Raw genomic sequence first — 6,000 nt, 5'->3', positions numbered from 1 at the left:
TCTGTAGGCAGCTTAGCTCAATGAACCAACATACCTCTATGCTCACTGACATAGGGGTAAAAGAGGCAGTAAAAGATGTCTCAGGACGTTTTGAATCTCTGTTTTCATGGCTGCTGTCATTTCCACGCCTCTCCCTGCTCACCCCTGTCGAGGTGCTGAGTAGAACGAGTGGTGGCAGGTTTTGCATCCCAAACGGCACCCTATTCCCTATATAGTGCACTACTTTTGACCTGGGCCCTGGTCAAAAGTAGTGCACTATATAGGGAATAGGGTGCCATTTGGGACAAAAGCAGGGTGTACTGTACTGTACGGCTGTACTGCTATAGCTGGTTTATGGACTATAGAGCACTGTCTCCCCAGTTTTGTCCTAATGGAGGATTCAGCTCATAAAACAGCATCATGATTTGAAATAAGCAGTGTTAGGGAGAGTAATGAAGGTGCAAATCAACTGAGTATTTTTTTTTATCTGACGTTTGCGGCCCTCCCAGCCTGCCTGCCTCCCCTCTACTCCTATGTCCTCCTCTCCTCCCCCCTCCCGGCCGGCTCACCCTCCTCCCGGCCGGTTCCCCTTCTCCCTCTGTAATAGAAATCCTGGTGCTCCCTAATATAGCTAAGAGTGAGCTGCGGTATTAGTAAACATAACCTAGAATCATTCAGCCAGGTCCCAGCTCTAGCAACGTGCCTCTCCTCTGTGTGTGTGTGTGTGTGTGTGTGTGTGTGTGCATGCCTGTGCATGCGTGACTTCCACGAGCCATATCCAGGAAAACAAAAGCTGAATGGAAGTGGGCAGTTGGGGGTTTTACTTGGGGATGAATACAAATAGTTTAATCCAAGTATGGAGGGGGTATTTGGTGGGACTTCTGATAAATACAGCTTTGTTGTCAGATATTCACAGAAGTTCCGAATAACTGCTTATTTCGATGGCTGTGCATGGACTGTAGCAGGGAATGTATTGATTACACACAGGCATTGTAAAGGGCAAGAAGGGGCCTTAGAGCTAACAGCAGCAGGATCCGCCTCGCTCTGCCCTTTTATAGATAGAGTCATCATCGTCACAGTGTAGAAATGGAGTGGCCAGATATGTGGATTAGAAGCAATCATCAAAAAGAAAAGGGTCAGATACTTTGGAGTGGACATGCTTGGCCTGGGAGTCGTGTTAAAACATCCATTCCTCGCCCTGTGACATCGATCGAAAAGCAAAAAGTAAGGTATTACTTTTTTTATGCTGTGGGGTCTTTCATTCTGAGACTAAGGCCAGGGGAAAAAAGAGAACGTTTGTGTGAGTGAGTGAGTGTATCTGTTGACCTCAAATACAAATAAATGACGGTGGGGGATAATGAAAGTTCATGAGGGGATTGGTTGCCTGTAGTCCACCCTTGACATTGGGCTGAATGATTTTCCTCATCTAGCTGTTTAAAAGCAGGTAGCCTCCTCTGCCTCTTTACTGTGGTATTGATTGTTTATCTGAAATAACACCGTGCTGGAGCTGTGTTGGTGGCAATGGGGTTTGGGTAGAGGGTGGATAGGGGCAGTGGGGGAGAAAGGCTGGGTGGTAAGGTTATGATGGATATACAGACACGCTTTACAGACTGTCTCCTTTGACTAGACCGGTTGTGATCCTGTATCTTAGTACAGGAAAACAAAGTTCCACCCTATCAGCACAGTACATTAACGGCCCAGATCTTAAATGGGATAGAAACTGAGGTTGAAATGTTAGCAATGTGGCTCATGTTCGATAAGGCATCCACAAATTCATATTAAATCCTATGCCCTAGTCTAGTGGCTGCCTGTTGGCTTTGCCTGGTGCCAAGGGCTTGTGTCCACCATCCACCCCTCTCTGCACCCTCTCTTTTCTGCCAATGGCCCCTGGGTCTCCAGCCCATATGGTCAGATACAGTGTATCACAGTGACCTGTGGCTGGGGTTGTTGTTCAGCCAGACCCCTGAAGTGCCTGGTAATTAAACATGCACTGGAAGTCACCCTGGTCACTAGGAGAGGTGAGCATTATTAAAAAGTGTGTGTCTGTTTGTGTGTGTGTGTTTAGAGTGGTGGGGGGTCCTGTATACTGTTTAGGCATTCATTCTATTGGTGTGTGTGTGTGTTTGTGTGTGTGGTTCATTCATTAGAGTGCCTATAAAAAAAATAAACACATTCAAATCACTTCATTTCAATGATTAGGCAACTCAAGCCATAGGAATAACATATTGCCGTAAGTCATCATGAGTCACTGTTAGGGTCAACAGAGGTTACGCCAGGCCACATCTCTAAGGAATTCACAGACAGAGTGGTTAGAAATGAAAGAGGCAAATTCCACCAAGCCATTCATTGGAGCACAATCAAACACTGAGAGAAATTGATTGCTGCTGTAGGATAACCACTATTACTTTCTGAATGGAAGCATGGTAATCACACGTTTATTTAGGACAAGGACATATACCATATCCTTACAATGTTATAATTGTATAAAGTATACAGTACGCCTTTACAAAGTGCATGTATGACTCAACCCTCTGACTAAAACATTAATAATGTAAAAGCAGCTGTTTTACTGGGAGCTTCCAGGAAAATACATTCTTCTTCTCCGGCCGGCGGAAGAGGAGGAAGAAGAAGCCCTAATACTTTAGATTTGTAATGTCTTCTGTTTTGGCTCCATGAATTATGTAGTGTTGTGTGACAATTGGGTCGGTTGCTTTATCTGTTTTATGTAGCTGACCTGCTGTTTACAGCGTCAATAGACGCTTGAATGGAGATGTGTTTTTACAAAGGTCCCCCTGTTTGTAATTGTCACCACCAGGCTAGAAAGAGGAAGAGAGGGAAATGACACAAACTAAACGTGGGAATGCAACGGCCACTCTGATTTTCAATTCACAGCTCGCTGTTTGACCTTTGTGTTGCTGAATCAATGCGTCCGCTTCTAAATTGCACCATTCATTTAAAAAAGTAAGGATTTGTTAGCAGTCGATCTAATCTCCAGGTACATTATTAAAGCAGAACAAACAAAACAATGAATAATGGATAATAACAACACCTTTTTTAATTACATTTGCTTTGAGTGTGTTTATTTCTGTATTGATATATTTGGGGTGTTTTATTTTTTCTGTGGACTGTGTATTGGGATAATTGTTGAGAGAATAGGCTTTCACACTTGACTACACATGGCAGGCACACACACTCGGCACACACACACACACACACACACACACACACACACACACACACACACACACACACACACACACACACACATACACACACACTTGGCACACACAAACACATGCACACACACGCACACACACACTTGGCACAAACACACACAGGTCATTTGCATAGGAATAGAGGCTCCCATACAGTACCCACCACCGAAGCACAATGGGCAGACAGGAAATAAGTAATGAGTAAGGCAGGGGAACCAGTCGAACCCCCCGCTGAGTTCTCTCCTCCTTCTCTGTTGTAAACAACAAAATTGCAATCTATTCCCTACATAATGCACTACCTTCGACCAGTCCCTTTGGGCCCTGGTCAAAAGTAGTGCACTATTTAGGGAATAGGACACCATTTTGAATGCAGACTAAATACCAAACCTCAAAGGTATATATCTGTGCCCCTGTGGAAATCGGTGACGTCATCACATTTTATTACATAAAACCCTGTGTGTTTACGCTAGAGACTTCCTGTTTTTGCATGGGCTACGTCGCAATTAATTGAATCTGCCGATGTGCTGCCATTCGCATATGAAGTCCGAATGGTTTGAGCGAGAATCTATTTGGACCCCACTATCGATAGTTGAGACTCACGAACACGGACATTTCAGCTTCACAGGACTCGTCTGAAGGTAACCCATTACCGGGACGTAAAAATTATTAGAAGTGAATTGTGCATTTCCACATCAAAGGTATACGGGTCATTCCACGGTATAAATAAATAAATGTTGAGCTTTCTTATATCTCAGATATAGGACAGACACTTCAAAACAAACCTCCTTTTGATTTCCTTTTTGACTCTGTGCTAGCTAAGGAGACAAGAACAAACAAACAAACTAGTCCCCTGTAGCTCAGTTGGTAGAGCATGGCGCTTGCAACGCCAGGGTTGTGGGTTTGTTTCCCACGGGGGGCCAGTAACTGTAAGTCACTCTGGATAAGAGCGTCTGCTAAAATGTAAAGGATTAAATTATTCACAGAGACGAGGGGGGGGAGCCTCTTCCACTACAGTAAACAGTAACACAGGGACATGTTCACAGTGCCATCCACTACAGTGCCTTGCAAAAGTATTCATCCCCCTTGGTGTTTTTCCTATTCTGTTGCATTGCGACCTGTAATTTAAATTGATTTTTATTTGGATTTCATGTTATGGACATACACAAAATAGTCCAAATCGGTGAAGTGAAATGAAAAAAATAACTTGTTTAAGAAAATTCAAAAAAATTAATTACGGAAAAGTGGTGCGTGCATATGTATTCACCCCCTTTGCTATGAAGCCCCTAAATAAGATCTGGTGCAAACAATTACCGTCAGAATAATGATAATTAGTTAAATAAAGTCCACCTGTGTGAATCTAAATGTCACATGATCTGTCACATGATCTCAGTATATAATACACCTGTTCTGAAAGGCCCCAGAGTTTGCAACACCACTAAGCAAGGGGCACCACCAAGTAAGCGGCACCATGAAGACCAAGGAGCTCTCCAAACAGGTCAGGGACAAAGTTGTGGAGAAGTACAGATCAGGGTTGGGTAATATCCGAAACTTTGAACATCCCACGGAGCACCATTGAATACATTATAAAAAAAATTGAAAGAATATGGCACCACAACATTTTACGTCATTTAGCAGACACTCTTATCCAGAGCAATTAGGGTTAAGTGCCTTGCTCAAGGGCACATCAACAGATTTTCACCTAGTCAGCTCGGGGATTAGAACCAGTGACCTTTCGGTTACTGGCACAACACTCTTAACCACTAAGCTACCTGCCGCCCCCAACAAACCTGCCAAGAGAGGGCCGCCCACCAAAACTCACGGACCAGGCAAGGAGGGCATTAATCAGAGAGGCAACAAAGAGACCAAAGAAAACCCTGAAGGAGCTGCAAAGCTCCACAGCGGAGATTGGAGGATCTGTCCTTAGGACCACTTTAAGCCGTACACACCACAGAGCTGGGCTTTACGGAAGAGTGGCCAGAAAAAAAGCCATTGCTTAAAGAAAAAAAAATAAGCAAAAGGCATGTGGGAGACTCTCCAAACATATGGAAGAAGGTACTCTGGTCAGATGAGACTAAAATTGAGCTTTTTGGCCATCAAGGAAAACGCTATGTCTGGCGCAAACCCAACACCTCTCATCACCCCGAGAACACCATCCCCACAGCAACAAAATAGGAATAATGCCAAGGGGGGTGAATACTTTCGCAAGCCACTGTATATAAACAGAGAGAGGATTGAAAAGAACGAAAGAGAACAAAGACTTGGGATCAAAGAACAGTATGTTGAGAAGCCAGTATAGTAGTAGACCCATTTTAACACACACGACCTGAGCTAAAGAGGCTAAGGCAATACAAAGACTGGAAAGAAAGGGTTACACCAGTAGCCTATGTTGCAGTATCGAAACTGGGCCATACATGTGGTGAAGACAAGTGTTGTGAATGTGAGCGGCGGTGGCGGAGGCGTTGGCGGCTGTGGAGAGCCTGCTTGGGTTGAGTGATGGGGGCGTCTCTGAATGATAGTGGGGCTGGATATAACGAGAAACAGGGTCTACGTCCCAAATGGCACCCTAGTCCCTATATAGTGCACTACTTTTGACCAGGGCCCATAGGGCTTTAGTCAAAAGTAGTGCACTATATAGCGAATAGGGTGTCATTACGGATGCACGAGGGAAATGGCCCAGTCACATTGACTTGGCCCAGATCTTATGATTTATCAGGTTATTTGGTAAGAATTTGAGCAGCCAGGCAAGGTAATGGTGTTTGCAATGAGCTCTGGAGTGCTACACGTGGATGTATTGCTGAGGGAACAC

General features: G+C 44.4%; 1 protein-coding gene across 1 annotated transcript in view; it reads left to right on the top strand.

Annotated features, from left to right (window-relative positions):
- The first annotated feature begins 1,079 nt into the window (after positions 1-1,079).
- LOC311113965 (cadherin-6-like) overlaps positions 1,080-6,000 on the top strand; it is a 50,530-nt gene continuing 45,609 nt past the window's right edge. The window contains exon 1 of the mRNA XM_084189232.1: positions 1,080-1,203. The gene's annotated coding sequence lies outside the window, so the exon portion shown is untranslated. The remainder of the gene's footprint in view (positions 1,204-6,000) is intronic.

Source organism: Coregonus lavaretus, assembly GCF_964263955.1.
Source record: "Coregonus lavaretus genome assembly, contig: HAP1_SCAFFOLD_2543, whole genome shotgun sequence".
NCBI classification, from domain to species: domain Eukaryota; kingdom Metazoa; phylum Chordata; class Actinopteri; order Salmoniformes; family Salmonidae; genus Coregonus; species Coregonus lavaretus.
Note: the sequence above shows the minus strand (reverse complement) of the source record. Positions and strands in the feature narration are given on the sequence as shown.